The sequence below is a fragment of the Rhinoderma darwinii genome, unplaced genomic scaffold, assembly GCF_050947455.1.
Source record: "Rhinoderma darwinii isolate aRhiDar2 unplaced genomic scaffold, aRhiDar2.hap1 Scaffold_997, whole genome shotgun sequence".
NCBI lineage: Eukaryota > Metazoa > Chordata > Amphibia > Anura > Rhinodermatidae > Rhinoderma > Rhinoderma darwinii.
The window spans coordinates 60,574-85,127 of record NW_027464571.1 but is presented as its reverse complement, the minus strand read 5'-3'; the positions used below and the strand labels follow the sequence as shown (position 1 = coordinate 85,127).

At 41.8% G+C, this 24,554-nt stretch overlaps 112 pseudogenes; all 112 read right to left on the bottom strand.

Moving 5' to 3' along the window:
* Nucleotides 1-38: 38 nt before the first annotated feature.
* On the bottom strand, nucleotides 39-157 carry LOC142735064 (5S ribosomal RNA; annotated as a pseudogene).
* A 253-nt stretch (nucleotides 158-410) lies between these two features.
* Nucleotides 411-529, bottom strand: LOC142735030 (5S ribosomal RNA; annotated as a pseudogene).
* A 67-nt stretch (nucleotides 530-596) lies between these two features.
* Nucleotides 597-715, bottom strand: LOC142735093 (5S ribosomal RNA; annotated as a pseudogene).
* Nucleotides 716-782: 67 nt separating this feature from the next.
* Nucleotides 783-901, bottom strand: LOC142735153 (5S ribosomal RNA; annotated as a pseudogene).
* A 253-nt stretch (nucleotides 902-1,154) lies between these two features.
* Nucleotides 1,155-1,273, bottom strand: LOC142735393 (5S ribosomal RNA; annotated as a pseudogene).
* A 67-nt stretch (nucleotides 1,274-1,340) lies between these two features.
* Nucleotides 1,341-1,459, bottom strand: LOC142734996 (5S ribosomal RNA; annotated as a pseudogene).
* Nucleotides 1,460-1,711: 252 nt separating this feature from the next.
* Nucleotides 1,712-1,830, bottom strand: LOC142735329 (5S ribosomal RNA; annotated as a pseudogene).
* A 67-nt stretch (nucleotides 1,831-1,897) lies between these two features.
* On the bottom strand, nucleotides 1,898-2,016 carry LOC142735040 (5S ribosomal RNA; annotated as a pseudogene).
* Nucleotides 2,017-2,083: 67 nt separating this feature from the next.
* On the bottom strand, nucleotides 2,084-2,202 carry LOC142735362 (5S ribosomal RNA; annotated as a pseudogene).
* A 67-nt stretch (nucleotides 2,203-2,269) lies between these two features.
* Nucleotides 2,270-2,388, bottom strand: LOC142735356 (5S ribosomal RNA; annotated as a pseudogene).
* A 67-nt stretch (nucleotides 2,389-2,455) lies between these two features.
* On the bottom strand, nucleotides 2,456-2,574 carry LOC142735274 (5S ribosomal RNA; annotated as a pseudogene).
* Nucleotides 2,575-2,641: 67 nt separating this feature from the next.
* LOC142735097 (5S ribosomal RNA) lies at nucleotides 2,642-2,760 on the bottom strand (annotated as a pseudogene).
* Nucleotides 2,761-2,827: 67 nt separating this feature from the next.
* Nucleotides 2,828-2,946, bottom strand: LOC142735003 (5S ribosomal RNA; annotated as a pseudogene).
* A 67-nt stretch (nucleotides 2,947-3,013) lies between these two features.
* LOC142734979 (5S ribosomal RNA) lies at nucleotides 3,014-3,132 on the bottom strand (annotated as a pseudogene).
* A 67-nt stretch (nucleotides 3,133-3,199) lies between these two features.
* On the bottom strand, nucleotides 3,200-3,318 carry LOC142734964 (5S ribosomal RNA; annotated as a pseudogene).
* A 253-nt stretch (nucleotides 3,319-3,571) lies between these two features.
* On the bottom strand, nucleotides 3,572-3,690 carry LOC142735168 (5S ribosomal RNA; annotated as a pseudogene).
* Nucleotides 3,691-3,757: 67 nt separating this feature from the next.
* On the bottom strand, nucleotides 3,758-3,876 carry LOC142734995 (5S ribosomal RNA; annotated as a pseudogene).
* Nucleotides 3,877-3,943: 67 nt separating this feature from the next.
* LOC142735098 (5S ribosomal RNA) lies at nucleotides 3,944-4,062 on the bottom strand (annotated as a pseudogene).
* A 253-nt stretch (nucleotides 4,063-4,315) lies between these two features.
* On the bottom strand, nucleotides 4,316-4,434 carry LOC142734977 (5S ribosomal RNA; annotated as a pseudogene).
* Nucleotides 4,435-4,501: 67 nt separating this feature from the next.
* Nucleotides 4,502-4,620, bottom strand: LOC142734963 (5S ribosomal RNA; annotated as a pseudogene).
* A 67-nt stretch (nucleotides 4,621-4,687) lies between these two features.
* On the bottom strand, nucleotides 4,688-4,806 carry LOC142735382 (5S ribosomal RNA; annotated as a pseudogene).
* Nucleotides 4,807-4,873: 67 nt separating this feature from the next.
* LOC142734994 (5S ribosomal RNA) lies at nucleotides 4,874-4,992 on the bottom strand (annotated as a pseudogene).
* Nucleotides 4,993-5,245: 253 nt separating this feature from the next.
* On the bottom strand, nucleotides 5,246-5,364 carry LOC142735311 (5S ribosomal RNA; annotated as a pseudogene).
* A 67-nt stretch (nucleotides 5,365-5,431) lies between these two features.
* On the bottom strand, nucleotides 5,432-5,550 carry LOC142735113 (5S ribosomal RNA; annotated as a pseudogene).
* A 67-nt stretch (nucleotides 5,551-5,617) lies between these two features.
* On the bottom strand, nucleotides 5,618-5,736 carry LOC142735326 (5S ribosomal RNA; annotated as a pseudogene).
* A 67-nt stretch (nucleotides 5,737-5,803) lies between these two features.
* LOC142735293 (5S ribosomal RNA) lies at nucleotides 5,804-5,922 on the bottom strand (annotated as a pseudogene).
* A 67-nt stretch (nucleotides 5,923-5,989) lies between these two features.
* On the bottom strand, nucleotides 5,990-6,108 carry LOC142735011 (5S ribosomal RNA; annotated as a pseudogene).
* A 67-nt stretch (nucleotides 6,109-6,175) lies between these two features.
* Nucleotides 6,176-6,294, bottom strand: LOC142735133 (5S ribosomal RNA; annotated as a pseudogene).
* Nucleotides 6,295-6,361: 67 nt separating this feature from the next.
* LOC142735346 (5S ribosomal RNA) lies at nucleotides 6,362-6,480 on the bottom strand (annotated as a pseudogene).
* Nucleotides 6,481-6,547: 67 nt separating this feature from the next.
* LOC142735245 (5S ribosomal RNA) lies at nucleotides 6,548-6,666 on the bottom strand (annotated as a pseudogene).
* Nucleotides 6,667-6,733: 67 nt separating this feature from the next.
* LOC142735074 (5S ribosomal RNA) lies at nucleotides 6,734-6,852 on the bottom strand (annotated as a pseudogene).
* A 67-nt stretch (nucleotides 6,853-6,919) lies between these two features.
* Nucleotides 6,920-7,038, bottom strand: LOC142735146 (5S ribosomal RNA; annotated as a pseudogene).
* A 253-nt stretch (nucleotides 7,039-7,291) lies between these two features.
* Nucleotides 7,292-7,410, bottom strand: LOC142735048 (5S ribosomal RNA; annotated as a pseudogene).
* A 253-nt stretch (nucleotides 7,411-7,663) lies between these two features.
* LOC142735047 (5S ribosomal RNA) lies at nucleotides 7,664-7,782 on the bottom strand (annotated as a pseudogene).
* Nucleotides 7,783-8,035: 253 nt separating this feature from the next.
* On the bottom strand, nucleotides 8,036-8,154 carry LOC142735314 (5S ribosomal RNA; annotated as a pseudogene).
* Nucleotides 8,155-8,221: 67 nt separating this feature from the next.
* LOC142735331 (5S ribosomal RNA) lies at nucleotides 8,222-8,340 on the bottom strand (annotated as a pseudogene).
* A 67-nt stretch (nucleotides 8,341-8,407) lies between these two features.
* On the bottom strand, nucleotides 8,408-8,526 carry LOC142735392 (5S ribosomal RNA; annotated as a pseudogene).
* A 67-nt stretch (nucleotides 8,527-8,593) lies between these two features.
* Nucleotides 8,594-8,712, bottom strand: LOC142735391 (5S ribosomal RNA; annotated as a pseudogene).
* A 67-nt stretch (nucleotides 8,713-8,779) lies between these two features.
* Nucleotides 8,780-8,898, bottom strand: LOC142735361 (5S ribosomal RNA; annotated as a pseudogene).
* A 67-nt stretch (nucleotides 8,899-8,965) lies between these two features.
* On the bottom strand, nucleotides 8,966-9,084 carry LOC142734974 (5S ribosomal RNA; annotated as a pseudogene).
* A 67-nt stretch (nucleotides 9,085-9,151) lies between these two features.
* LOC142735348 (5S ribosomal RNA) lies at nucleotides 9,152-9,270 on the bottom strand (annotated as a pseudogene).
* A 67-nt stretch (nucleotides 9,271-9,337) lies between these two features.
* Nucleotides 9,338-9,456, bottom strand: LOC142735389 (5S ribosomal RNA; annotated as a pseudogene).
* Nucleotides 9,457-9,523: 67 nt separating this feature from the next.
* LOC142735083 (5S ribosomal RNA) lies at nucleotides 9,524-9,642 on the bottom strand (annotated as a pseudogene).
* A 67-nt stretch (nucleotides 9,643-9,709) lies between these two features.
* Nucleotides 9,710-9,828, bottom strand: LOC142735360 (5S ribosomal RNA; annotated as a pseudogene).
* A 67-nt stretch (nucleotides 9,829-9,895) lies between these two features.
* LOC142734970 (5S ribosomal RNA) lies at nucleotides 9,896-10,014 on the bottom strand (annotated as a pseudogene).
* A 253-nt stretch (nucleotides 10,015-10,267) lies between these two features.
* LOC142735388 (5S ribosomal RNA) lies at nucleotides 10,268-10,386 on the bottom strand (annotated as a pseudogene).
* A 67-nt stretch (nucleotides 10,387-10,453) lies between these two features.
* LOC142735051 (5S ribosomal RNA) lies at nucleotides 10,454-10,572 on the bottom strand (annotated as a pseudogene).
* Nucleotides 10,573-10,639: 67 nt separating this feature from the next.
* On the bottom strand, nucleotides 10,640-10,758 carry LOC142735207 (5S ribosomal RNA; annotated as a pseudogene).
* Nucleotides 10,759-10,825: 67 nt separating this feature from the next.
* On the bottom strand, nucleotides 10,826-10,944 carry LOC142734993 (5S ribosomal RNA; annotated as a pseudogene).
* A 67-nt stretch (nucleotides 10,945-11,011) lies between these two features.
* On the bottom strand, nucleotides 11,012-11,130 carry LOC142735386 (5S ribosomal RNA; annotated as a pseudogene).
* A 67-nt stretch (nucleotides 11,131-11,197) lies between these two features.
* LOC142735058 (5S ribosomal RNA) lies at nucleotides 11,198-11,316 on the bottom strand (annotated as a pseudogene).
* A 67-nt stretch (nucleotides 11,317-11,383) lies between these two features.
* LOC142735085 (5S ribosomal RNA) lies at nucleotides 11,384-11,502 on the bottom strand (annotated as a pseudogene).
* A 67-nt stretch (nucleotides 11,503-11,569) lies between these two features.
* LOC142735385 (5S ribosomal RNA) lies at nucleotides 11,570-11,688 on the bottom strand (annotated as a pseudogene).
* A 67-nt stretch (nucleotides 11,689-11,755) lies between these two features.
* Nucleotides 11,756-11,874, bottom strand: LOC142735384 (5S ribosomal RNA; annotated as a pseudogene).
* A 67-nt stretch (nucleotides 11,875-11,941) lies between these two features.
* LOC142734967 (5S ribosomal RNA) lies at nucleotides 11,942-12,060 on the bottom strand (annotated as a pseudogene).
* A 67-nt stretch (nucleotides 12,061-12,127) lies between these two features.
* On the bottom strand, nucleotides 12,128-12,246 carry LOC142735049 (5S ribosomal RNA; annotated as a pseudogene).
* A 67-nt stretch (nucleotides 12,247-12,313) lies between these two features.
* On the bottom strand, nucleotides 12,314-12,432 carry LOC142735280 (5S ribosomal RNA; annotated as a pseudogene).
* A 253-nt stretch (nucleotides 12,433-12,685) lies between these two features.
* LOC142735195 (5S ribosomal RNA) lies at nucleotides 12,686-12,804 on the bottom strand (annotated as a pseudogene).
* A 67-nt stretch (nucleotides 12,805-12,871) lies between these two features.
* Nucleotides 12,872-12,990, bottom strand: LOC142735209 (5S ribosomal RNA; annotated as a pseudogene).
* Nucleotides 12,991-13,057: 67 nt separating this feature from the next.
* LOC142735380 (5S ribosomal RNA) lies at nucleotides 13,058-13,176 on the bottom strand (annotated as a pseudogene).
* A 67-nt stretch (nucleotides 13,177-13,243) lies between these two features.
* On the bottom strand, nucleotides 13,244-13,362 carry LOC142734992 (5S ribosomal RNA; annotated as a pseudogene).
* A 253-nt stretch (nucleotides 13,363-13,615) lies between these two features.
* LOC142735309 (5S ribosomal RNA) lies at nucleotides 13,616-13,734 on the bottom strand (annotated as a pseudogene).
* Nucleotides 13,735-13,801: 67 nt separating this feature from the next.
* Nucleotides 13,802-13,920, bottom strand: LOC142735381 (5S ribosomal RNA; annotated as a pseudogene).
* A 67-nt stretch (nucleotides 13,921-13,987) lies between these two features.
* On the bottom strand, nucleotides 13,988-14,106 carry LOC142735204 (5S ribosomal RNA; annotated as a pseudogene).
* A 67-nt stretch (nucleotides 14,107-14,173) lies between these two features.
* LOC142735292 (5S ribosomal RNA) lies at nucleotides 14,174-14,292 on the bottom strand (annotated as a pseudogene).
* Nucleotides 14,293-14,359: 67 nt separating this feature from the next.
* Nucleotides 14,360-14,478, bottom strand: LOC142735010 (5S ribosomal RNA; annotated as a pseudogene).
* A 67-nt stretch (nucleotides 14,479-14,545) lies between these two features.
* On the bottom strand, nucleotides 14,546-14,664 carry LOC142735132 (5S ribosomal RNA; annotated as a pseudogene).
* A 67-nt stretch (nucleotides 14,665-14,731) lies between these two features.
* LOC142735344 (5S ribosomal RNA) lies at nucleotides 14,732-14,850 on the bottom strand (annotated as a pseudogene).
* A 67-nt stretch (nucleotides 14,851-14,917) lies between these two features.
* On the bottom strand, nucleotides 14,918-15,036 carry LOC142735243 (5S ribosomal RNA; annotated as a pseudogene).
* Nucleotides 15,037-15,103: 67 nt separating this feature from the next.
* LOC142735073 (5S ribosomal RNA) lies at nucleotides 15,104-15,222 on the bottom strand (annotated as a pseudogene).
* A 67-nt stretch (nucleotides 15,223-15,289) lies between these two features.
* Nucleotides 15,290-15,408, bottom strand: LOC142735144 (5S ribosomal RNA; annotated as a pseudogene).
* A 253-nt stretch (nucleotides 15,409-15,661) lies between these two features.
* On the bottom strand, nucleotides 15,662-15,780 carry LOC142735045 (5S ribosomal RNA; annotated as a pseudogene).
* Nucleotides 15,781-16,033: 253 nt separating this feature from the next.
* On the bottom strand, nucleotides 16,034-16,152 carry LOC142735044 (5S ribosomal RNA; annotated as a pseudogene).
* Nucleotides 16,153-16,405: 253 nt separating this feature from the next.
* LOC142735313 (5S ribosomal RNA) lies at nucleotides 16,406-16,524 on the bottom strand (annotated as a pseudogene).
* Nucleotides 16,525-16,591: 67 nt separating this feature from the next.
* LOC142735330 (5S ribosomal RNA) lies at nucleotides 16,592-16,710 on the bottom strand (annotated as a pseudogene).
* A 67-nt stretch (nucleotides 16,711-16,777) lies between these two features.
* Nucleotides 16,778-16,896, bottom strand: LOC142735369 (5S ribosomal RNA; annotated as a pseudogene).
* Nucleotides 16,897-16,963: 67 nt separating this feature from the next.
* Nucleotides 16,964-17,082, bottom strand: LOC142735357 (5S ribosomal RNA; annotated as a pseudogene).
* Nucleotides 17,083-17,149: 67 nt separating this feature from the next.
* LOC142735359 (5S ribosomal RNA) lies at nucleotides 17,150-17,268 on the bottom strand (annotated as a pseudogene).
* Nucleotides 17,269-17,335: 67 nt separating this feature from the next.
* Nucleotides 17,336-17,454, bottom strand: LOC142734973 (5S ribosomal RNA; annotated as a pseudogene).
* A 67-nt stretch (nucleotides 17,455-17,521) lies between these two features.
* Nucleotides 17,522-17,640, bottom strand: LOC142735347 (5S ribosomal RNA; annotated as a pseudogene).
* A 67-nt stretch (nucleotides 17,641-17,707) lies between these two features.
* LOC142735345 (5S ribosomal RNA) lies at nucleotides 17,708-17,826 on the bottom strand (annotated as a pseudogene).
* Nucleotides 17,827-17,893: 67 nt separating this feature from the next.
* On the bottom strand, nucleotides 17,894-18,012 carry LOC142735358 (5S ribosomal RNA; annotated as a pseudogene).
* Nucleotides 18,013-18,079: 67 nt separating this feature from the next.
* On the bottom strand, nucleotides 18,080-18,198 carry LOC142734968 (5S ribosomal RNA; annotated as a pseudogene).
* A 253-nt stretch (nucleotides 18,199-18,451) lies between these two features.
* Nucleotides 18,452-18,570, bottom strand: LOC142735333 (5S ribosomal RNA; annotated as a pseudogene).
* A 67-nt stretch (nucleotides 18,571-18,637) lies between these two features.
* Nucleotides 18,638-18,756, bottom strand: LOC142735039 (5S ribosomal RNA; annotated as a pseudogene).
* Nucleotides 18,757-18,823: 67 nt separating this feature from the next.
* On the bottom strand, nucleotides 18,824-18,942 carry LOC142735206 (5S ribosomal RNA; annotated as a pseudogene).
* Nucleotides 18,943-19,009: 67 nt separating this feature from the next.
* LOC142734989 (5S ribosomal RNA) lies at nucleotides 19,010-19,128 on the bottom strand (annotated as a pseudogene).
* A 67-nt stretch (nucleotides 19,129-19,195) lies between these two features.
* On the bottom strand, nucleotides 19,196-19,314 carry LOC142735319 (5S ribosomal RNA; annotated as a pseudogene).
* A 67-nt stretch (nucleotides 19,315-19,381) lies between these two features.
* Nucleotides 19,382-19,500, bottom strand: LOC142735056 (5S ribosomal RNA; annotated as a pseudogene).
* Nucleotides 19,501-19,567: 67 nt separating this feature from the next.
* LOC142735084 (5S ribosomal RNA) lies at nucleotides 19,568-19,686 on the bottom strand (annotated as a pseudogene).
* A 67-nt stretch (nucleotides 19,687-19,753) lies between these two features.
* Nucleotides 19,754-19,872, bottom strand: LOC142734965 (5S ribosomal RNA; annotated as a pseudogene).
* A 67-nt stretch (nucleotides 19,873-19,939) lies between these two features.
* On the bottom strand, nucleotides 19,940-20,058 carry LOC142735176 (5S ribosomal RNA; annotated as a pseudogene).
* Nucleotides 20,059-20,125: 67 nt separating this feature from the next.
* On the bottom strand, nucleotides 20,126-20,244 carry LOC142735279 (5S ribosomal RNA; annotated as a pseudogene).
* A 254-nt stretch (nucleotides 20,245-20,498) lies between these two features.
* On the bottom strand, nucleotides 20,499-20,617 carry LOC142735194 (5S ribosomal RNA; annotated as a pseudogene).
* Nucleotides 20,618-20,684: 67 nt separating this feature from the next.
* LOC142735214 (5S ribosomal RNA) lies at nucleotides 20,685-20,803 on the bottom strand (annotated as a pseudogene).
* Nucleotides 20,804-20,870: 67 nt separating this feature from the next.
* Nucleotides 20,871-20,989, bottom strand: LOC142735120 (5S ribosomal RNA; annotated as a pseudogene).
* Nucleotides 20,990-21,056: 67 nt separating this feature from the next.
* LOC142735300 (5S ribosomal RNA) lies at nucleotides 21,057-21,175 on the bottom strand (annotated as a pseudogene).
* A 67-nt stretch (nucleotides 21,176-21,242) lies between these two features.
* LOC142735261 (5S ribosomal RNA) lies at nucleotides 21,243-21,361 on the bottom strand (annotated as a pseudogene).
* Nucleotides 21,362-21,428: 67 nt separating this feature from the next.
* Nucleotides 21,429-21,547, bottom strand: LOC142735265 (5S ribosomal RNA; annotated as a pseudogene).
* Nucleotides 21,548-21,801: 254 nt separating this feature from the next.
* Nucleotides 21,802-21,920, bottom strand: LOC142735121 (5S ribosomal RNA; annotated as a pseudogene).
* A 67-nt stretch (nucleotides 21,921-21,987) lies between these two features.
* LOC142735155 (5S ribosomal RNA) lies at nucleotides 21,988-22,106 on the bottom strand (annotated as a pseudogene).
* Nucleotides 22,107-22,359: 253 nt separating this feature from the next.
* Nucleotides 22,360-22,478, bottom strand: LOC142735257 (5S ribosomal RNA; annotated as a pseudogene).
* A 67-nt stretch (nucleotides 22,479-22,545) lies between these two features.
* On the bottom strand, nucleotides 22,546-22,664 carry LOC142735094 (5S ribosomal RNA; annotated as a pseudogene).
* A 67-nt stretch (nucleotides 22,665-22,731) lies between these two features.
* LOC142735009 (5S ribosomal RNA) lies at nucleotides 22,732-22,850 on the bottom strand (annotated as a pseudogene).
* Nucleotides 22,851-22,917: 67 nt separating this feature from the next.
* Nucleotides 22,918-23,036, bottom strand: LOC142735143 (5S ribosomal RNA; annotated as a pseudogene).
* A 67-nt stretch (nucleotides 23,037-23,103) lies between these two features.
* LOC142735298 (5S ribosomal RNA) lies at nucleotides 23,104-23,222 on the bottom strand (annotated as a pseudogene).
* Nucleotides 23,223-23,475: 253 nt separating this feature from the next.
* LOC142735263 (5S ribosomal RNA) lies at nucleotides 23,476-23,594 on the bottom strand (annotated as a pseudogene).
* Nucleotides 23,595-23,661: 67 nt separating this feature from the next.
* Nucleotides 23,662-23,780, bottom strand: LOC142735248 (5S ribosomal RNA; annotated as a pseudogene).
* A 67-nt stretch (nucleotides 23,781-23,847) lies between these two features.
* Nucleotides 23,848-23,966, bottom strand: LOC142735122 (5S ribosomal RNA; annotated as a pseudogene).
* Nucleotides 23,967-24,033: 67 nt separating this feature from the next.
* On the bottom strand, nucleotides 24,034-24,152 carry LOC142735062 (5S ribosomal RNA; annotated as a pseudogene).
* A 67-nt stretch (nucleotides 24,153-24,219) lies between these two features.
* LOC142735307 (5S ribosomal RNA) lies at nucleotides 24,220-24,338 on the bottom strand (annotated as a pseudogene).
* A 67-nt stretch (nucleotides 24,339-24,405) lies between these two features.
* Nucleotides 24,406-24,524, bottom strand: LOC142735316 (5S ribosomal RNA; annotated as a pseudogene).
* Between the last annotated feature and the right edge of the window lie 30 nt (nucleotides 24,525-24,554).

Sequence of the window (24,554 nt, the reverse complement as noted above, 5' to 3'; positions counted from 1 at the left end):
AATCGATTGTGAAACAAAATCTAAACGACATAATAAAAAGTCAACCGCACCACGGATTCCCAGACAGTCTCCCACACTGATACTAGCGAGGCCTTAAGCTGTGTAACTTCTGCGATCTGACGAGAGCAGGCACATTCAGCTTAGAATGGCCATTGACATTAAATGCTTTAATCCATAGTCCTATTTAATCTATTGTGAAACAAAATCTAAACGACATAATAAAAAGTCAACCACACCACGGATTCCCAGACAGTCTCCCACACTGGTACTAGCGAGGCGTTAAGCTGTGTAACTTCTGCGATTTAACGAGAGCAGGCACATTCAGCTTAGAATGGCCATCGACATTAAATGCTTTAATCCATAGTCCTTTTTAATCGATTGTGAAACAAAATCTAAACGACATAATAAAAAGTCAACCGCACCACGGATTCCCAGACAGTCTCCCACACTGGTACTAACGAGGCCTTAAGCTGTGTAACTTCTGCGATCTGACGAGAGCAGGCACATTCAGCTTAGAATGGCCATTGCCATTAAAAGCCTTAATCCATAGTCCTATTTAATCTATTGTGAAACAAAATCTAAACAACATAATAAAAAGTCAACCGCACCACGGATTCCCAGACAGTCTCCCACACTAGTAATAGCGAGGCCTTAAGCTGTGTAACTTCTGCGATCTGACGAGAGCAGGCACATTCAGCTTAGAATGGCCATTGACATTAAATGCTTTAATCCATAGTCCTTTTTAATCGATTGTGAAACAAAATCTAAACGACATAATAAAAAGTCGACCGCACCACGGATTCCCAGACAGTCTCCCACACTGGTACTAACGAGGCCTTAAGCTGTGTAACTTCTGCGATCTGACGAGAGCAGGCACATTCAGCTTAGAATGGCCATTGCCATTAAAAGCCTTAATCCATAGTCCTATTTAATCTATTGTGAAACAAAATCTAAACAACATAATAAAAAGTCAACCGCACCACGGATTCCCAGACAGTCTCACACACTGGTACTAGCGAGGCCTTAAGCTGTGTAACTTCTGCGATTTGACGAGAGCAGGCACATTCAGCTTAGAATGGCCATTGCCATTAAAAGCCTTAATCCATAGTCCTATTTAATCTATTGTGAAACAAAATCTAAACAACATAATAAAAAGTCAACCGCACCACGGATTCCCAGACAGTCTCCCACACTGGTACTAGCGAGGCCTTAAGCTGTGTAACTTCTGCGATCTGACGAGAGCAGGCACATTCAGCTTAGAATGGCCATTGACAATAAATGCTTTAATCCATAGTCCTATTTAATCTATTGTGAAACAAAATCTAAACAACATAATAAAAAGTCAACCGCACCACGGATTCCCAGACAGTCTCCCACACTGGTACTAGCGAGGCCTTAAGCTGTGTAACTTCTGCGATCTGACGAGAGCAGGGACATTCAGCTTAGAATGGCCATTGACATTAAATGCTTAATCCATAGTCCTTTTTAATCGATTGTGAAACAAAATCTAAACGACATAATAAAAATTCTACCGCACCACGGATTCCCAGACAGTCTCCAATACTGGTACTAGCGAGGCCTTAAGCTGTGTAACTTCTGCGATCTGACGAGAGTAGGCACATTCAGCTTAGAATGGCCATTGACAATAAATGCTTTAATCCATAGTCCTTTTTAATCGATTGTGAAACAAAATCTAAACGACATAATAAAAAGTAAACCGCACCACGGATTCCCAGACAGTCTCCCACACTGGTACTAGCGAGGCCTTAAGCTGTGCAACTTCTGCGATCTGACGAGAGCAGGGACATTCAGCTTAGAATGGCCATTGACATTAAATGCTTTAATCCATAGTCCTTTTTAATCGATTGTGAAACAAAATCTAAACGACATAATAAATATTCAACCGCACCACGGATTCCCAGACAGTCTCCCACACTGGTACTAACGAGGCCTTAAGCTGTGTAACTTCTGCGATCTGACGAGAGCAGGCACATTCAGCTTAGAATGGCCATTGACGTTAAATGCTTTAATCCATAGTCCTATTTAATCTATTGTGAAACAAAATCTAAACAACATAATAAAAATTCAACCGCACCACGGATTCCCAGACAGTCTCCCACACTGGTACTAGCGAGGCCTTAAGCTGTGTAACTGCTGCGTTCTGACGAGAGCAGGCACATTCAGCATAGAATGGCCAATGACGTTAAATGCTTTAATCCATAGTCCTATTTAATCGATTGTGAAACAAAATCTAAACGACATAATAAAAAGTCAGCCGCACCACAGATTCCCAGACAGTCTCCCACACTGGTACTAGCGAGACCTTAAGCTGTGTAACTTCTGCGGTCTGACGAGAGCAGGCACATTCAGCTTAGAATGGCCATTGACATTAAATGCTTTAATCCATAGTCCTTTTTAATCGATTGTGAAACAAAATCTAAACGACATAATAAAAAGTCAACCGCACCACGGATTCCCAGACAGTCTCCCACACTGGTACTAGCGAGGCCTTAAGCTGTGTAACTTCTGCGATCTGACGAGAGAAGGGACATTCAGCTTAGAATGGCCATTGACATTAAATGCTTTAATCCATAGTCCTTTTTAATCGATTGTGAAACAAAATCTAAACGACATAATAAAAAGTCAACCGCACCACGGATTCCCAGACAGTCTCCCACACTAGTACTAGCGAGGCCTTAAGCTGTGTAACTTCTGCGATCTGACGAGAGAAGGTACATTCAGCTTAGAATGGCCATTGACATTAAAAGCCTTAATCCATAGTCCTATTTCATCTATTGTGAAACAAAATCTAAACAACATAAAAAAAAGTCAACCGCACCACGGATTCCCAGACAGTCTCCCACACTGGTACTAGCGAGGCCTTAAGCTGTGTAACTTCTGCGTTCTGACGAGAGCAGGCACATTCAGCTTAGAATGGCCATTGACGTTAAATGCTTTAATCCATAGTCCTTTTTAATCAATTGTGAAACAAAATCTAAACGACATAATAAAAAGTCAACCGCACCACGGATTCCCAGACAGTCTCCCACACTGGTACTAGCGAGGCCTTAAGCTGTGTAACTTCTGCGATCTAACGAGAGCAGGCACATTCAGCTTAGAATGGCCATTGACATTAAATGCTTTAATCCATAGTCCTTTTTAATCGATTGTGAAACAAAATCTAAACAACATAATAAAAAGTCAACCGCACCACGGATTCCCAGACAGTCTCCCACACTGGTACTAGCGAGGCCTTAAGCTGTGTAACTTCTGCGTTCTGACGAGAGCAGGCACATGCAGCTTAGAATGGCCATTGACGTTAAATGTTTTAATCCATAGTCCTTTTTAATCAATTGTGAAACAAAATCTAAACGACATAATAAAAATTCAACCGCACCATGGATTCCCTGACAGTCTCCCACACTGGTACTAGCGAGGTCTTAAGCTGTGTAACTTCTGCATTCTGACGAGAGCAGGCACATTCAGCTTAGAATGGCCATTGACGTTAAATGCTTTAATCCATAGTCCTTTTTAATCAATTGTGAAACAAAATCTAAACGACATAATAAAAAGTGAACCGCACCACGGATTCCCAGACAGTCTCCCACACTGGTACTAGCGAGGCCTTAAGCTGTGTAACTTCTGCGATCTAACGAGAGCAGGCACATTCAGCTTAGAATGGCCATTGACATTAAATGCTTTAATCCATAGTCCTTTTTAATCGATTGTGAAACAAAATCTAAACAACATAATAAAAAGTCAACCGCACCACGGATTCCCAGACAGTCTCCCACACTGGTACTAGCGAGGCCTTAAGCTGTGTAACTTCTGCGATCTGACGAGAGCAGGGACATTCAGCTTAGAATGGCCATTGACATTAAATGCTTTAATCCATAGTCCTTTTTAATCGATTGTGAAACAAAATCTAAACGACATAATAAAAAGTCAGCCGCACCACGGATTCCCAGACAGTCTCCCACACTGGTACTAGCGAGGCCTTAAGCTGTGTAACTTCTGCGTTCTGACGAGAGCAGGCACATGCAGCTTAGAATGGCCATTGACGTTAAATGCTTTAATCCATAGTCCTTTTTAATCAATTGTGAAACAAAATCTAAACGACATAATAAAAATTCAACCGCACCATGGATTCCCAGACAGTCTCCCACACTGGTACTAGCGAGGCCTTAAGCGGTGTAACTTCTTCGTTCTGACGAGAGCAGGCACATTCAGCTTAGAATGGCCATTGACGTTAAATGCTTTAATCCATAGTCCTTTTTAATCAATTGTGAAACAAAATCTAAACGACATAATAAAAAGTCAACCGCACCACGGATTCCCAGACAGTCTCCCACACTGGTACTAGCGAGGCCTTAAGCTGTGTAACTTCTGCGATCTAACGAGAGCAGGCACATTCAGCTTAGAATGGCCATTGACATTAAATGCTTTAATCCATAGTCCTTTTTAATCGATTGTGAAACAAAATCTAAACAACATAATAAAAAGTCAACCGCACCACGGATTCCCAGACAGTCTCCCACACTGGTACTAGCGAGGCCTTAAGCTGTGTAACTTCTGCGTTCTGACGAGAGCAGGCACATGCAGCTTAGAATGGCCATTGACGTTAAATGTTTTAATCCATAGTCCTTTTTAATCAATTGTGAAACAAAATCTAAACGACATAATAAAAATTCAACCGCACCATGGATTCCCTGACAGTCTCCCACACTGGTACTAGCGAGGTCTTAAGCTGTGTAACTTCTGCGTTCTGACGAGAGCAGGCACATTCAGCTTAGAATGGCCATTGACGTTAAATGCTTTAATCCATAGTCCTTTTTAATCGATTGTGAAACAAAATCTAAACAACATAATAAAAAGTCAACCGCACCACGGATTCCCAGACAGTCTCCCACACTGGTACTAGCGAGGCCTTAAGCTGTGTAACTTCTGCGATCTGACGAGAGCAGGGACATTCAGCTTAGAATGGCCATTGACATTAAATGCTTTAATCCATAGTCCTTTTTAATCGATTGTGAAACAAAATCTAAACGACATAATAAAAAGTCAACCGCACCACGGATTCCAAGACAGTCTCCCACACTGGTACTAGCGAGCCCTTAAGCTGTGTAAGTTCTGCGATCTGACGAGAGCAGGCACATTCAGCTTAGAATGGCCATTGACATTAAATGCTTTAATCCATATTCCTTTTTAATCGATTGTGAAACAAAATCTAAACGACATAATAAAAAGTCAACCGCACCACAGATTCCCAGACAGTCTCCCACACTGGTACTAGCGAGGCGTTAAGCTGTGTAATTTCTGCGATCTAACGAGAGCAGGCACATTCAGCTTAGAATGGCCATTGACATTAAATGCTTTAATCCATAGTCCTTTTTAATCGATTGTGAAACAAAATCTAAACGACATAATAAAAAGTCAACCGCACCACGGATTCCCAGACAGTCTCCCACACTGGTACTAGCGAGGCCTTAAGCTGTATAACTTCTGCGATCTGACGAGAGCAGGCACATTCAGCTTAGAATGGCCATTGACATTAAATGCTTTAATCCATAGTCCTTTTTAATCGATTGTGAAACAAAATCTAAACGACATAATAAAAAGTCAACCGCACCACGGATTCCCAGACAGTCTCCCACACTGGTACTAGCGAGGCCTTAAGCTGCGTAACTTCTGCGATCTGACGAGAGCAGGCACATTCAGCTTAGAATGGCCATTGACATTAAATGCTTTAATCCATAGTCCTTTTTAATCGATTGTGAAACAAAATCTAAACGACATAATAAAAAGTCAACCGCACCACGGATTCCAAGACAGTCTCCCACACTGGTACTAGCGAGGCCTTAAGCTGTGTAACTTCTGCGATCTGACGAAAGCAGGCACATTCAGCTTAGAATTGCCATTGACATTAACTGCTTTAATCCATAGTCCTTTTTAATCGATTGTGAAACAAAATCTAAACGACATAATAAAAAGTCAACCGCTCCACGGATTCCCAGACAGTCTCCCACACTGGTACTAGCGAGGCCTTAAGCTGAGTAACTTCTGCGATCTGACGAGAGCAGGCACATTCAGCTTAGAATGGCGATTGACATTAAATGCTTTAATCCGTAGTCCTTTTTAATCGATTGTGAAACAAAATCTAAACGACATAATAAAATGTCAACCGCACCACGGATTCCCAGACCGTCTCCCACACTGGTACTAGCGAGGCCTTAAGCTGTGTAACTTCTGCGATCTGACGAGAGCAGGGACATTCAGCTTAGAATGGCCATTGACATTAAAAGCTTTAATCTATAGTCCTTTTTAATCGATTGTGAAACAAAATCTAAACGACATAATAAAAATTCAACCGCACCATGGATTCCCAGACAGTCTCCCACACTGGTACTAGTGAGGCCTTAAGCTGTGTAACTTCTGCGTTCTGACGAGAGCAGGCACATTCAGCTTAGAATTGCCATTGACATTAAATGCTTTAATCCATAGTCCTTTTTAATCAATTGTGAAACAAAATCTAAACGACATAATAAAAAGTCAACCGCACCACGGATTCTCAGACAGTCTCCCACACTGGTACTGGTGAGGCCTTAAGCTGTGTAACTTCTGCGATCTGACGAGAGCAGGGACATTCAGCTTAGAATGGCCATTGACATTAAATGCTTTAATCCATAGTCCTTTTTAATCGATTGTGAAACAAAATCTAAACGACATAATAAAAATTCAACCGCACCACGGATTCCCAGACAGTCTCCCACACTGGTACTAGCGAGGCCTTAAGCTGTGTAACTTCTGCGATCTGACGAGAGCAGGCACATTCAGCTTAGAATGGCCATTGACGTTAAATGCTTTAATCCATAGTCCTATTTAATCTATTGTGAAACAAAATCTAAACGACATAATAAAAATTCAACCGCACCACGGATTCCCAGACAGTCTCCCACACTGGTACTAGCGAGGCCTTAAGCTGTGTAACTTCTGCGATCTGACGAGAGCAGGGACATTCAGCTTAGAATGGCCATTGACATTAAATGCTTTAATCCATAGTCCTTTTTAATCGATTGTGAAACAAAATCTAAACGACATAATAAAAATGCAACCGCACCACGGATTCCCAGACACTCTCCCACACTGGTACTGGTGAGGCCTTAAGCTGTGTAACTTCTGCGTTCTGACGAGAGCAGGCACATTCAGCTTAGAATGGCCATTGACATTAAATGCTTTAATCCATAGTCCTTTTTAATCAATTGTGAAACAAAATCTAAACGACATAATAAAAAGTCAACCGCACCACGGATTCCCAGACAGTCTCCCACACTGGTACTGGTGAGGCCTTAAGCTGTGTAACTTCTGCGATCTGACGAGAGCAGGCACATTCAGCTTAGAATGGCCATTGACGTTAAATGCTTTAATCCATAGTCCTATTTAATCTATTGTGAAACAAAATCTAAACGACATAATAAAAAGTCAACCGCACCACGGATTCCCAGACAGTCTCCCACACTGGTACTAGCGAAGCGTTAAGCTGTGTAACTTCTGCGATCTAACGAGAGAAGGCAAATTCAGCTTAGAATGGCCATTGACATTAAAAGCCTTAATCCAAAATCCTATTTAATCTATTGTGAAACAAAATCTAAACAACATAATAAAAAGTCAACCGCACCACGGATTCCCAGACAGTCTCCCACACTGGTACTGGTGAGGCCTTAAGCTGTGTAACTTCTGCGATCTGACGAGAGCAGGCACATTCAGCTTAGAATGGCCATTGACGTTAAATGCTTTAATCCATAGTCCTATTTAATCTATTGTGAAACAAAATCTAAACGACATAATAAAAAGTCAACCGCACCACGGATTCCCAGACAGTCTCCCACACTGGTACTAGCGAAGCGTTAAGCTGTGTAACTTCTGCGATCTAACGAGAGAAGGCAAATTCAGCTTAGAATGGCCATTGACATTAAAAGCCTTAATCCAAAGTCCTATTTAATCTATTGTGAAACAAAATCTAAACAACATAATAAAAAGTCAACCGCACCATGGATTCCCAGACTGTCTCCCACACTGGTACTAGCGAGGCCTTAAGCTGTGTAACTTCTGCGTTCTGACGAGAGCAGGAACATTCAGCTTAGAATTGCCATTGACGTTAAATGCTTTAATCCATAGTCCTATTTAATCTATTGTGAAACAAAATCTAAACGACATAACAAAAAGTCAACCGCACCACGGATTCCCAGACAGTCTCCCACACTGGTACTAGCGAGGCCTTAAGTTGTGTAACTTCTGCAATCTGACGAGAGCAGGCACATTCAGCTTAGAATGGCCATAGACATTGAATGCTTTAATCCATAGTCCTTTTTAATCGATTGTGAAACAAAATCTAAACGACATAATAAAAAGTCAACCGCACCACGGATTCCCAGACAGTCTCCCACACTGGTACTAGCGAGGCCTTAAGCTGTGTAACTTCTGCGATCTGACGAGAGCAGGCACATTCAGCTTAGAATGGCCATTGACATTAAATGCTTTAATCCATAGTCCTTTTTAATCGATTGTGAAACAAAATCTAAACGACATAATAAAAAGTCAACCGCACCACGGATTCCCAGACAGTCTCCCACACTGGTACTAGCGAGGCCTTAAGCTGTGTAACTTCTGCGATCTGACGAGAGCAGGCACATTCAGCTTAGAATGGCCATTGACATTAAATGCTTTAATCCATAGTCCTTTTTAATCGATTGTGAAACAAAATCTAAACGACATAATAAAAAGTCAACCGCACCACGGATTCCCAGACAGTCTCCCACACTGGTACTAGCGAGGCGTTAAGCTGTGTAACTTCTGCGATCTAACGAAAGCAGGCACATTCAGCTTAGAATGGCCATTGACATGAAATGCTTTAATCCATAGTCCTTTTTAATCGATTGTGAAACAAAATCTAAACGACATAATAAAAAGTCAACCGCACCACGCATTCCCAGACAGTCTCCCACACTGGTACTAGCGAGGCCTTAAGCTGTGTAACTTCTGCGATCTGACGAGAGCAGGCACATTCAGCTTAGAATGGCCATTGACATTAAATGCTTTAATCCATAGTCCTTTTTAATCGATTGTGAAACAAAATCTAAACGACATAATAAAAAGTCAACCGCACCACGGATTCCCAAACAGTCTCCCACACTGGTACTAGCGAGGCGTTAAGCTGTGTAACTTCTGCGATCTAACGAGAGCAGGCACATTCAGCTTAGAATGGCCATTAACATTAAATGCTTTAATCCATAGTTCTTTTTAATCGATTGTGAAACAAAATCTAAACGACATAATAAAAAGTCAACCGCACCACGGATTCCCAGACAGTCTCCCACACTGGTACTAGCGAGGCCTTAAGCTGTGTAACTTCTGCGATCTGACGAGAGCAGGCACATTCAGCTTAGAATGGCCATTGACATTAAATGCTTTAATCCATAGTCCTTTTTAATCGATTGTGAAACAAAATCTAAACGACATAATAAAAAGTCAACCGCACCACGGATTCCCAGACAGTCTCCCACACTGGTACTAGCGAGGCCTTAAGCTGTGTAACCTCTGCGATCTGACGAGAGCAGGAACATTCAGCTTAGAATGGCCATTGACATTAAATGCTTTAATCCATAGTCCTTTTTAATCGATTGTGAAACAAAATCTAAACGACATAATAAAAAGTCAACCGCACCACGGATTCCCAGACAGTCTCCCACACTGGTACTAGCGAGGCGTTAAGCTGTGTAACTTCTGCGATCTAACGAAAGCAGGCACATTCAGCTTAGAATGGCCATTGACATTAAATGCTTTAATCCATAGTCCTTTTTAATCGATTGTGAAACAAAATCTAAACGACATAATAAAAAGTCAACCGCACCACGCATTCCCAGACAGTCTCCCACACTGGTACTAGCGAGGCCTTAAGCTGTGTAATTTCTGCGATCTGACGAGAGCAGGCACATTCAGCTTAGAATGGCCATTGACATTAAATGCTTTAATCCATAGTCCTTTTTAATCGATTGTGAAACAAAATCTAAACGACATAATAAAAAGTCAACCGCACCACGGATTCCCAAACAGTCTCCCACACTGGTACTAGCGAGGCGTTAAGCTGTGTAACTTCTGCAATCTAACGAGAGCAGGCACATTCAGCTTAGAATGGCCATTAACATTAAATGCTTTAATCCATAGTTCTTTTTAATCGATTGTGAAACAAAATCTAAACGACATAATAAAAAGTCAACCGCACCACGGATTCCCAGACAGTCTCCCACACTGGTACTAGCGAGGCCTTAAGCTGTGTAACTTCTGCGATCTGACGAGAGCAGGCACATTCAGCTTAGAATGGCCATTGACATTAAATGCTTTAATCCATAGTCCTTTTTAATCGATTGTGAAACAAAATCTAAACGACATAATAAAAAGTCAACCGCACCACGTATTCCCAGACAGTCTCCCACACTGGTACTAGCGAGGCCTTAAGCTGTGTAACTTCTGCGATCTGACGAGAGCAGGCACATTCAGCTTAGAATGGCCATTGACGTTAAATGCTTTAATCCATAGTCCTATTTAATCTATTGTGAAACAAAATCTAAACGACATAATAAAAAGTCAACCGCACCACGGATTCCCAGACAGTCTCCCACACTGGTACTAGCGAGGCCTTAAGCTGTGTAACTTCTGCGATCTGACGAGAGCAGGCACATTCAGCTTAGAATGGCCATTTGCATTAAATGCTTTAATCCATAGTCCTTTTTAATCGATTGTGAAACAAAATCTAAACGACATAATAAAAAGTCAACCGCACCACGGATTCCCAGACAGTCTCCCACACTGGTACTAGCGAGGCCTTAAGCTGTGTAACTTCTGCGATCTGACGAGAGCAGGGACATTCAGCTTAGAATGGCCATTGACATTAAATGCTTTAATCCATAGTCCTTTTTAATCGATTGTGAAACAAAATCTAAACGACATAATAAAAAGTCAACCGCACCACGGATTCCCAGACAGTCTCCCACACTGGTACTAGCGAGGCCTTAAGCTGTGTAACTTCTGCGATCTGACGAGAGCAGGCACATTCAGCTTAGAATGGCCATTGACATTAAATGGTTTAATCCATAGTCCTTTTTAATCGATTGTGAAACAAAATCTAAACGACATAATAAAAAGTCAACCGCTCCACGGATTCCCAGACAGTCTCCCACACTGGTACTAGCGAGGCCTTAAGCTGTGTAACTTCTGCGATCTGACGAGAGCAGGCACATTCAGCTTAGAATGGCCATTGACTTTAAAAGCCTTAATCCATAGTCCTATTTAATCTATTGTGAAACAAAATCTAAACAACATAATAAAAAGTCAACCGCACCACAGATTCCCAGAGAGTCTCCCACACTGGTACTAGCGAGGCCTTAAGCTGTGTCACTTCTGCGATCTGACGAGAGCAGGCACATTCAGCTTAGAATGGCCATTGACTTTAAATGCTTTAATCCATAGTCCTTTTTAATCGAATGTGAAACAAAATCTAAACGACATAATAAAAAGTCAACCGCACCACGGATTCCCAGACAGTCTCCCACACTGGTACTAGCGAGGCCTTAAGCTGTGTAACTTCTGCGATCTGACGAGAGCAGGCACATTCAGCTTAGAATGGCCATTGACGTTAAATGCTTTAATCCATAGTCCTATTTAATCTATTGTGAAACAAAATCTAAACGACATAATAAAAAGTCAACCGCACCACGGATTCCCAGACAGTCTCCCACACTGGTACTAGCGAGGCCTTAAGCTGTGTAACTTCTGCGATCTGACGAGAGCAGGCACATTCAGCTTAGAATGGCCATTGACATTAAATGCTTTAATCCATAGTCCTTTTTAATCGATTGTGAAACAAAATCTAAACGACATAATAAAAAGTCAACCGCACCACGGATTCCCAGACAGTCTCCCACACTGGTACTAGCGAGGCCTTAAGCTGTGTAACTTCTGCGATCTGACGAGAGCAGGCGAATTCAGCTTAGAATGGCCATTGACATTAAATGCTTTAATCCATAGTCCTTTTTAATCGATTGTGAAACAAAATCTAAACGACATAATAAAAAGTCAACCGCACCACGGATTCCCAGACAGTCTCCCACCCTGGTACTAGCGAGGCCTTAAGCTGTGTAACTTCTGCTATCTGACGAGAGCAGGGACATTCAGCTTAGAATGGCCATTGACATTAAATGCTTTAATCCATAGTCCTTTTTAATCGATTGTGAAACAAAATCTAAACGACATAATAAAAACTCAACCGCACCACGGATTCCCAGACAGTCTCCCACACTGGTACTAGCGAGGCCTTAAGCTGTGTAACTTCTGCGATCTGACAAGAGCAGGCACATTCAGCTTAGAATGGCCATTGACATTAAATGCTTTAATCCATAGTCCTTTTTAATCGATTGTGAAACAAAATCTAAACGACATAATAAAAAGTCAAACGCACCACGGATTCCTAGACAGTCTCCCACACTGGTACTAGCGAGGCCTTAAGCTGTGTAACTTCTGCGATCTGACGAGAGCAGGCACATTCAGCTTAGAATGGCCATTGACATTAATGCTTTAATCCATAGTCCTTTTTAATCGATTGTGATACAAAATCTAAACGACATAATAAAAAAGTCAACCGCTCCACGGATTCCCAGACAGTCTCCCACACTGGTACTAGCGAGGCCTTAAGCTGAGTAACTTCTGCGATCTGACGAGAGCAGGGACATTCAGCTTAGAATGGCCATTGACATTATATGCTTTAATCCATAGTCCTTTTTAATCGATTGTGAAACAAAATCTAAACGACATAATAAAAATTCAACCGCACCACGGATTCCCAGACAGTCTCCCACACTGGTACTAGCGAGGCCCTAAGCTGTGTAACTTCTGCGATCTGACGAGAGCAGGCACATGCAGCTTAGAATGGCCATTGACGTTAAATGTTTTAATCCATAGTCCTTTTTAATCAATTGTGAAACAAAATCTAAACGACATAATAAAAATTCAACCGCACCATGGATTCCCTGACAGTCTCCCACACTGGTACTAGCGAGGTCTTAAGCTGTGTAACTTCTGCGTTCTGACGAGAGCAGGCACATTCAGCTTAGAATGGCCATTGACGTTAAATGCTTTAATCCATAGTCCTTTTTAATCGATTGTGAAACAAAATCTAAACAACATAATAAAAAGTCAACCGCACCACGGATTCCCAGACAGTCTCCCACACTGGTACTAGCGAGGCCTTAAGCTGTGTAACTTCTGCGATCTGACGAGAGCAGGGACATTCAGCTTAGAATGGCCATTGACATTAAATGCTTTAATCCATAGTCCTTTTTAATCGATTGTGAAACAAAATCTAAACGACATAATAAAAAGTCAACCGCACCACGGATTCCAAGACAGTCTCCCACACTGGTACTAGCGAGCCCTTAAGCTGTGTAAGTTCTGCGATCTGACGAGAGCAGGCACATTCAGCTTAGAATGGCCATTGACATTAAATGCTTTAATCCATATTCCTTTTTAATCGATTGTGAAACAAAATCTAAACGACATAATAAAAAGTCAACCGCACCACAGATTCCCAGACAGTCTCCCACACTGGTACTAGCGAGGCGTTAAGCTGTGTAATTTCTGCGATCTAACGAGAGCAGGCACATTCAGCTTAGAATGGCCATTGACATTAAATGCTTTAATCCATAGTCCTTTTTAATCGATTGTGAAACAAAATCTAAACGACATAATAGAAAGTCAACCGCACCACGGATTCCCAGACAGTCTCCCACACTGGTACTAGCGAGGCCTTAAGCTGTGTAACTTCTGCGATCTGACGAGAGCAGGCACATTCAGCTTAGAATGGCCATTGACATTAAATGCTTTAATCCATAGTCCTTTTTAATCGATTGTGAAACAAAATCTAAACGACATAATAAAAAGTCAACCGCACCACGGATTCCCAGACAGTCTCCCACACTGGTACTAGCGAGGCCTTAAGCTGCGTAACTTCTGCGATCTGACGAGAGCAGGCACATTCAGCTTAGAATGGCCATTGACATTAAATGCTTTAATCCATAGTCCTTTTTAATCGATTGTGAAACAAAATCTAAACGACATAATAAAAAGTCAACCGCACCACGGATTCCAAGACAGTCTCCCACACTGGTACTAGCGAGGCCTTAAGCTGTGTAACTTCTGCGATCTGACGAAAGCAGGCACATTCAGCTTAGAATTGCCATTGACATTAACTGCTTTAATCCATAGTCCTTTTTAATCGATTGTGAAACAAAATCTAAACGACATAATAAAAAGTCAACCGCTCCACGGATTCCCAGACAGTCTCCCACACTGGTACTAGCGAGGCCTTAAGCTGAGTAACTTCTGCGATCTGACGAGAGCAGGCACATTCAGCTTAGAATGGCGATTGACATTAAATGCTTTAATCCATAGTCCTTTTTAATCGATTGTGAAACAAAATCTAAACAACATAATAAAATGTCAACCGCACCACGGATTCCCAGACCGTCTCCCACACTGGTACTAGCGAGGCCTTAAGCTGTGTAACTTCTGCGATCTGACGAGAGCAGGGACATTCAGCTTAGAATGGCCATTGACATTAAATGCTTTAATCTATAGTCCTTTTTAATCGATTGTGAAACAAAATCTAAACGACATAATAAAAATTCAACCGCACCATGGATTCCCAGACAGTCTCCCACACTGGTACTAGTGAGGCCTTAAGCTGTGTAACTTCTGCGTTCTGACGAGAGCAGGCACATTCAGCTTAGAATTGCCATTGACATTAAATGCTTTAATCCATAGTCCTTTTTAATCAATTGTGAAACAAAATCTAAACGACATAATAAAAAGTCAACCGCACCACGGATTCTCAGACAGTCTCCCACACTGGTACTGGTGAGGCCTTAAGCTGTGTAACTTCTGCGATCTGACGAGAGCAGGGACATTCAGCTTAGAATGGCCATTGACATTAAATGCTTTAATCCATAGTCCTTTTTAATCGATTGTGAAACAAAATCTAAACGACATAATAAAAATTCAACCGCACCACGGATTCCCAGACAGTCTCCCACACTGGTACTAGCGAGGCCTTAAGCTGTGTAACTTCTGCGATCTGACGAGAGCAGGCACATTCAGCTTAGAATGGCCATTGACGTTAAATGCTTTAATCCATAGTCCTATTTAATCTATTGTGAAACAAAATCTAAACGACATAATAAAAATTCAACCGCACCACGGATTCCCAGACAGTCTCCCACACTGGTACTAGCGAGGCCTTAAGCTGTGTAACTTCTGCGATCTGACGAGAGCAGGGACATTCAGCTTAGAATGGCCATTGACATTAAATGCTTTAATCCATAGTCCTTTTTAATCGATTGTGAAACAAAATCTAAACGACATAATAAAAATGCAACCGCACCACGGATTCCCAGACACTCTCCCACACTGGTACTGGTGAGGCCTTAAGCTGTGTAACTTCTGCGTTCTGACGAGAGCAGGCACATTCAGCTTAGAATGGCCATTGACATTAAATGCTTTAATCCATAGTCCTTTTTAATCAATTGTGAAACAAAATCTAAACGACATAATAAAAAGTCAACCGCACCACGGATTCCCAGACAGTCTCCCACACTGGTACTGGTGAGGCCTTAAGCTGTGTAACTTCTGCGATCTGACGAGAGCAGGCACATTCAGCTTAGAATGGCCATTGACGTTAAATGCTTTAATCCATAGTCCTATTTAATCTATTGTGAAACAAAATCTAAACGACATAATAAAAAGTCAACCGCACCACGGATTCCCAGACAGTCTCCCACACTGGTACTAGCGAAGCGTTAAGCTGTGTAACTTCTGCGATCTAACGAGAGAAGGCAAATTCAGCTTAGAATGGCCATTGACATTAAAAGCCTTAATCCAAAATCCTATTTAATCTATTGTGAAACAAAATCTAAACAACATAATAAAAAGTCAACCGCACCACGGATTCCCAGACAGTCTCCCACACTGGTACTGGTGAGGCCTTAAGCTGTGTAACTTCTGCGATCTGACGAGAGCAGGCACATTCAGCTTAGAATGGCCATTGACGTTAAATGCTTTAATCCATAGTCCTATTTAATCTATTGTGAAACAAAATCTAAACGACATAATAAAAAGTCAACCGCACCACGGATTCCCAGACAGTCTCCCACACTGGTACTAGCGAAGCGTTAAGCTGTGTAACTTCTGCGATCTAACGAGAGAAGGCAAATTCAGCTTAGAATGGCCATTGACATTAAAAGCCTTAATCCAAAGTCCTATTTAATCTATTGTGAAACAAAATCTAAACAACATAATAAAAAGTCAACCGCACCATGGATTCCCAGACTGTCTCCCACACTGGTACTAGCGAGGCCTTAAGCTGTGTAACTTCTGCGTTCTGACGAGAGCAGGAACATTCAGCTTAGAATTGCCATTGACGTTAAATGCTTTAATCCATAGTCCTATTTAATCTATTGTGAAACAAAATCTAAACGACATAACAAAAAGTCAACCGCACCACGGATTCCCAGACAGTCTCCCACACTGGTACTAGCGAGGCCTTAAGTTGTGTAACTTCTGCAATCTGACGAGAGCAGGCACATTCAGCTTAGAATGGCCATAGACATTGAATGCTTTAATCCATAGTCCTTTTTAATCGATTGTGAAACAAAATCTAAACGACATAATAAAAAGTCAACCGCACCACGGATTCCCAGACAGTCTCCCACACTGGTACTAGCGAGGCCTTAAGCTGTGTAACTTCTGCGATCTGACGAGAGCAGGCACATTCAGCTTAGAATGGCCATTGACATTAAATGCTTTAATCCATAGTCCTTTTTAATCGATTGTGAAACAAAATCTAAACGACATAATAAAAAGTCAACCGCACCACGGATTCCCAGACAGTCTCCCACACTGGTACTAGCGAGGCCTTAAGCTGTGTAACTTCTGCGATCTGACGAGAGCAGGCACATTCAGCTTAGAATGGCCATTGACATTAAATGCTTTAATCCATAGTCCTTTTTAATCGATTGTGAAACAAAATCTAAACGACATAATAAAAAGTCAACCGCACCACGGATTCCCAGACAGTCTCCCACACTGGTACTAGCGAGGCGTTAAGCTGTGTAACTTCTGCGATCTAACGAAAGCAGGCACATTCAGCTTAGAATGGCCATTGACATGAAATGCTTTAATCCATAGTCCTTTTTAATCGATTGTGAAACAAAATCTAAACGACATAATAAAAAGTCAACCGCACCACGCATTCCCAGACAGTCTCCCACACTGGTACTAGCGAGGCCTTAAGCTGTGTAACTTCTGCGATCTGACGAGAGCAGGCACATTCAGCTTAGAATGGCCATTGACATTAAATGCTTTAATCCATAGTCCTTTTTAATCGATTGTGAAACAAAATCTAAACGACATAATAAAAAGTCAACCGCACCACGGATTCCCAAACAGTCTCCCACACTGGTACTAGCGAGGCGTTAAGCTGTGTAACTTCTGCGATCTAACGAGAGCAGGCACATTCAGCTTAGAATGGCCATTAACATTAAATGCTTTAATCCATAGTTCTTTTTAATCGATTGTGAAACAAAATCTAAACGACATAATAAAAAGTCAACCGCACCACGGATTCCCAGACAGTCTCCCACACTGGTACTAGCGAGGCCTTAAGCTGTGTAACTTCTGCGATCTGACGAGAGCAGGCACATTCAGCTTAGAATGGCCATTGACATTAAATGCTTTAATCCATAGTCCTTTTTAATCGATTGTGAAACAAAATCTAAACGACATAATAAAAAGTCAACCGCACCACGGATTCCCAGACAGTCTCCCACACTGGTACTAGCGAGGCGTTAAGCTGTGTAACTTCTGCGATCTAACGAAAGCAGGCACATTCAGCTTAGAATGGCCATTGACATTAAATGCTTTAATCCATAGTCCTTTTTAATCGATTGTGAAACAAAATCTAAACGACATAATAAAAAGTCAACCGCACCACGCATTCCCAGACAGTCTCCCACACTGGTACTAGCGAGGCCTTAAGCTGTGTAATTTCTGCGATCTGACGAGAGCAGGCACATTCAGCTTAGAATGGCCATTGACATTAAATGCTTTAATCCATAGTCCTTTTTAATCGATTGTGAAACAAAATCTAAACGACATAATAAAAAGTCAACCGCACCACGGATTCCCAAACAGTCTCCCACACTGGTACTAGCGAGGCGTTAAGCTGTGTAACTTCTGCAATCTAACGAGAGCAGGCACATTCAGCTTAGAATGGCCATTAACATTAAATGCTTTAATCCATAGTTCTTTTTAATCGATTGTGAAACAAAATCTAAACGACATAATAAAAAGTCAACCGCACCACGGATTCCCAGACAGTCTCCCACACTGGTACTAGCGAGGCCTTAAGCTGTGTAACTTCTGCGATCTGACGAGAGCAGGCACATTCAGCTTAGAATGGCCATTGACATTAAATGCTTTAATCCATAGTCCTTTTTAATCGATTGTGAAACAAAATCTAAACGACATAATAAAAAGTCAACCGCACCACGTATTCCCAGACAGTCTCCCACACTGGTACTAGCGAGGCCTTAAGCTGTGTAACTTCTGCGATCTGACGAGAGCAGGCACATTCAGCTTAGAATGGCCATTGACGTTAAATGCTTTAATCCATAGTCCTATTTAATCTATTGTGAAACAAAATCTAAACGACATAATAAAAAGTCAACCGCACCACGGATTCCCAGACAGTCTCCCACACTGGTACTAGCGAGGCCTTAAGCTGTGTAACTTCTGCGATCTGACGAGAGCAGGCACATTCAGCTTAGAATGGCCATTTGCATTAAATGCTTTAATCCATAGTCCTTTTTAATCGATTGTGAAACAAAATCTAAACGACATAATAAAAAGTCAACCGCACCACGGATTCCCAGACAGTCTCCCACACTGGTACTAGCGAGGCCTTAAGCTGTGTAACTTCTGCGATCTGACGAGAGCAGGGACATTCAGCTTAGAATGGCCATTGACATTAAATGCTTTAATCCATAGTCCTTTTTAATCGATTGTGAAACAAAATCTAAACGACATAATAAAAAGTCAACCGCACCACGGATTCCCAGACAGTCTCCCACACTGGTACTAGCGAGGCCTTAAGCTGTGTAACTTCTGCGATCTGACGAGAGCAGGCACATTCAGCTTAGAATGGCCATTGACATTAAATGGTTTAATCCATAGTCCTTTTTAATCGATTGTGAAACAAAATCTAAACGACATAATAAAAAGTCAACCGCTCCACGGATTCCCAGACAGTCTCCCACACTGGTACTAGCGAGGCCTTAAGCTGTGTAACTTCTGCGATCTGACGAGAGCAGGCACATTCAGCTTAGAATGGCCATTGACTTTAAAAGCCTTAATCCATAGTCCTATTTAATCTATTGTGAAACAAAATCTAAACAACATAATAAAAAGTCAACCGCACCACAGATTCCCAGAGAGTCTCCCACACTGGTACTAGCGAGGCCTTAAGCTGTGTCACTTCTGCGATCTGACGAGAGCAGGCACATTCAGCTTAGAATGGCCATTGACTTTAAATGCTTTAATCCATAGTCCTTTTTAATCGAATGTGAAACAAAATCTAAACGACATAATAAAAAGTCAACCGCACCACGGATTCCCAGACAGTCTCCCACACTGGTACTAGCGAGGCCTTAAGCTGTGTAACTTCTGCGATCTGACGAGAGCAGGCGAATTCAGCTTAGAATGGCCATTGACATTAAATGCTTTAATCCATAGTCCTTTTTAATCGATTGTGAAACAAAATCTAAACGACATAATAAAAAGTCAACCGCACCACGGATTCCCAGACAGTCTCCCACACTGGTACTAGCGAGGCCTTAAGCTGTGTAACTTCTGCTATCTGACGAGAGCAGGGACATTCAGCTTAGAATGGCCATTGACATTAAATGCTTTAATCCATAGTCCTTTTTAATCGATTGTGAAACAAAATCTAAACGACATAATAAAAACTCAACCGCACCACGGATTCCCAGACAGTCTCCCACACTGGTACTAGCGAGGCCTTAAGCTGTGTAACTTCTGCGATCTGACAAGAGCAGGCACATTCAGCTTAGAATGGCCATTGACATTAAATGCTTTAATCCATAGTCCTTTTTAATCGATTGTGAAACAAAATCTAAACGACATAATAAAAAGTCAAACGCACCACGGATTCCTAGACAGTCTCCCACACTGGTACTAGCGAGGCCTTAAGCTGTGTAACTTCTGCGATCTGACGAGAGCAGGCACATTCAGCTTAGAATGGCCATTGACATTAAATGCTTTAATCCATAGTCCTTTTTAATCGATTGTGATACAAAATCTAAACGACATAATAAAAAAGTCAACCGCTCCACGGATTCCCAGACAGTCTCCCACACTGGTACTAGCGAGGCCTTAAGCTGAGTAACTTCTGCGATCTGACGAGAGCAGGGACATTCAGCTTAGAATGGCCATTGACATTATATGCTTTAATCCATAGTCCTTTTTAATCGATTGTGAAACAAAATCTAAACGACATAATAAAAATTCAACCGCACCACGGATTCCCAGACAGTCTCCCACACTGGTACTAGCGAGGCCCTAAGCTGTGTAACTTCTGCGATCTGACGAGAGCAGGCACATTCAGCTTAGAATAGCCATTGACTTTAAATGCTTTAATCCATAGCCCTATTTAATCTATTGTGAAACAAAATCTAAACGACATAATAAAAATTCAACCGCACCACGGATTCCCAGATAGTCTCCCACACTGGTACTAGCGAGGCCTTAAGCTGTGTAACTTCTGCGATCTGACGAGAGCAGGGACATTCAGCTTAGAATGGCCATTGACATTAAATGCTTTAATCCATAGTCCTTTTTAATCGATTGTGAAACAAAATCTAAACGACATAATAAAAATTCAACCGCACCACGGATTCCCAGACACTCTCCCACACTGGTACTAGCGAGGCCTTAAGCTGTGTAACTTCTGCGTTCTGACGAGAGCAGGCACATTCAGCTTAGAATGGCCATTGACGTTAAATTCTTTAATCCATAGTCCTTTTTAATCAATTGTGAATCAAAATCTAAACGACATAATAAAAAGTCAACCGCACCACGGATTCCCAGACCGTCTCCCACACTGGTACTGGTGAGGCCTTAAACTGTGTAACTTCTGCGATCTGACGAGAGCAGGCACATTCAGCTTAGAATGGCCATTGACGTTAAATGCTTTAATCCATAGTCCTATTTAATCTATTGTGAAACAAAATCTAAACGACATAATAAAAATTCAACCGCACCACGGATTCCCAGACAGTCTCCCACACTGGTACTAGCGAGGCCTTAAGCTGTGTAACTTCTGCGATCTGACAAGAGCAGGCACATTCAGCTTAGAATGGCCATTGACATTAAATGCTTTAATCCATAGTCCTTTTTAATCGATTGTGAAACAAAATCTAAACGACATAATGAAAAGTCAAACGCACCACGGATTCCTAAACAGTCTCCCACACTGGTACTAGCGAGGCCTTAAGCTGTCTAACTTCTGCGATCTGACGAGAGCAGGCACATTCAGCTTAGAATGGCCATTGACATTAAATGCTTTAATCCATAGTCCTTTTTAATCGATTGTGATACAAAATCTAAACGACATAATAAAAAAGTCAACCGCTCCACGGATTCCCAGACAGTCTCCCACACTGGTACTAGCGAGGCCTTAAGCTGAGTAACTTCTGCGATCTGACGAGAGCAGGCACATTCAGCTTAGAATGGCCATTGACATTAAATGCTTTAATCCATAGTCCTTTTTAATCGATTGTGAAACAAAATCTAAACAACATAATAAAAAGTCAACCGCACCACAGATTCCCAGAGAGTCTCCCACACTGGTACTAGCGAGGCCTTAAGCTGTGTAACTTCTGCAATCTGACGAGAGCAGGCACATTCAGCTTAGAATGGCCATTGACGTTAAATGCTTTAATCCATAGTCCTATTTAATCTATTGTGAAACAAAATCTAAACGACATAATAAAAATTCAACCGCACCACGGATTCCAAGACAGTCTCCCACACTGGTACTAGCGAGGCCCTAAGCTGTGTAACTTCTGCGATCTGACGAGAGCAGGCACATTCAGCTTAGAATAGCCATTGCCTTAAAATGCTTTAATCCATAGTCCTATTTAATCTATTGTGAAACAAAATCTAAACGACATAATAAAAAGTCAACCGCACCACGGATTCCCAGACAGTCTCCCACACTGGTACTAGCGAGGCGTTAAGCTGTGTAACTTCTGCGATCTAACGAGAGCAGGCACATTCAGCTTAGAATGGCCATTGACATTAAATGCTTTAATCTATAGTCCTTTTTAATCGATTGTGAAACAAAATCTAAACGACATAATAAAAAGTCAACCGCACCACGGATTCCCAGACAGTCTCCCACACTGGTATTAGCGAGGCCTTAAGCTGTGTAACTTCTGCGATCTGACGAGAGCAGGCACATTCAGCTTAGAATGGCCATTGACTTTAAAAGCCTTAATCCATAGTCCTATTTAATCTATTGTGAAACAAAATCTAAACAACATAATAAAAAGTCAACCGCACCACAGATTCCCAGAGAGTCTCCCACACTGGTACTAGCGAGGCCTTAAGCTGTGTAACTTCTGCGATCTGACGAGAGCAGGCACATTCAGCTTAGAATGGCCATTGACGTTAAATGCTTTAATCCATAGTCCTATTTAATCTATTGTGAAACAAAATCTAAACGACATAATATAAATTCAACCGCACCACGGATTCCCAGACAGTCTCCCACACTGGTACTAGCGAGGCCTTAAGCTGTGTAACTTCTGCGATCTGACGAGAGCAGGGACATTCAGCTTAGAATGGCCATTGACATTAAATGCTTTAATCCATAGTCCTTTTTAATCGATTGTGAAACAAAATCTAAACGACATAATAAAAATTCAACCGCACCACGGATTCCCAGACACTCTCCCACACTGGTACTAGCGAGGCCTTAAGCTGTGTAACTTCTGCGTTCTGACGAGAGCAGGCACATTCAGCTTAGAATGGCCATTGACGTTAAATGCTTTAATCCATAGTCCTTTTTAATCAATTGTGAATCAAAATCTAAACGACATAATAAAAAGTCAACCGCACCATGGATTCCCAGACCTTCTCCCACACTGGTACTGGTGAGGCCTTAAGCTGTGTAACTTCTGCGATCTGACGAGAGCAGGCACATTCAGCTTAGAATGGCCATTGACGTTAAATGCTTTAATCCATAGTCCTATTTAATCTATTGTGAAACAAAATCTAAACGACATAATAAAAAATCAACCGCACCACGGATTCCCAGACAGTCTCCCACACTGGTACTAGCAAGGCCTTAAGCTGTGTAACTTCTACGATCTGACGAGAGCAGGCACATTCAGCTTAGAATGGCCATTGACGTTAAATGCTTTAATCCATACTCCTTTTTAATCAATTGTGAAACAAAATCTAAACGACATAATAAAAAGTCAACCGCACCACGGATTCCCAGTCCGTCTCCTACACTGGTACTGGTGAGGCCTTAAGCTGTGTAACTTCTGCGATCTGACGAGAGCAGGCACATTCAGCTTAGAATGGCCATTGACGTTTAATGCTTTAATCCATAGTCCTATTTAATCTATTGTGAAACAAAATCTAAACGACATAATAAAAAGTCAACCGCACCACGGATTCCCAGACTGTCTCCCACACTGGTACTAGCGAGGCCTTAAGCTGTGTAACTTCTGCGTTCTGACGAGAGCAGGCACATTCAGCTTAGAATTGCCATTGACGTTAAATGCTTTAATCCATAGTCCTATTTAATCTATTGTGAAACATAATCTAAACGACATAATAAAAAGTCAACCGCACCACGGATTCCCAGACAGTCTCCCACACTGGTACTAGCGAGGCCTTAAGCTGTGTAATTTCTGCAATCTGACGAGAGCAGGCACATTCAGCTTAGAATGGCCATTGACATTGAATGCTTTAATCCAAAGTCCTTTTTAATCGATTGTGAAACAAAATCTAAACGACATAATAAAAAGTCAACCGCACCACGGATTCCCAGACAGTCTCCCACACTGGTACTAGCGAGGCCTTAAGCTGTGTAACTTCTGCGATCTGACGAGAGCAGGCACATTCAGCTTAGAATGGCCATTGACATTAAATGCTTTAATCCATAGTCCTTTTTAATCGATTGTGAAACAAAATCTAAACGACATAATAAAAAGTCAACCGCACCACAGATTCCCAGACAGTCTCCCACACTGGTACTAGCGAGGCGTTAAGCTGTGTAACTTCTGCGATCTAACGAGAGCAGGCACATTCAGCTTAGAATGGCCATTGACATTAAATGCTTTAATCCATAGTCCTTTTTA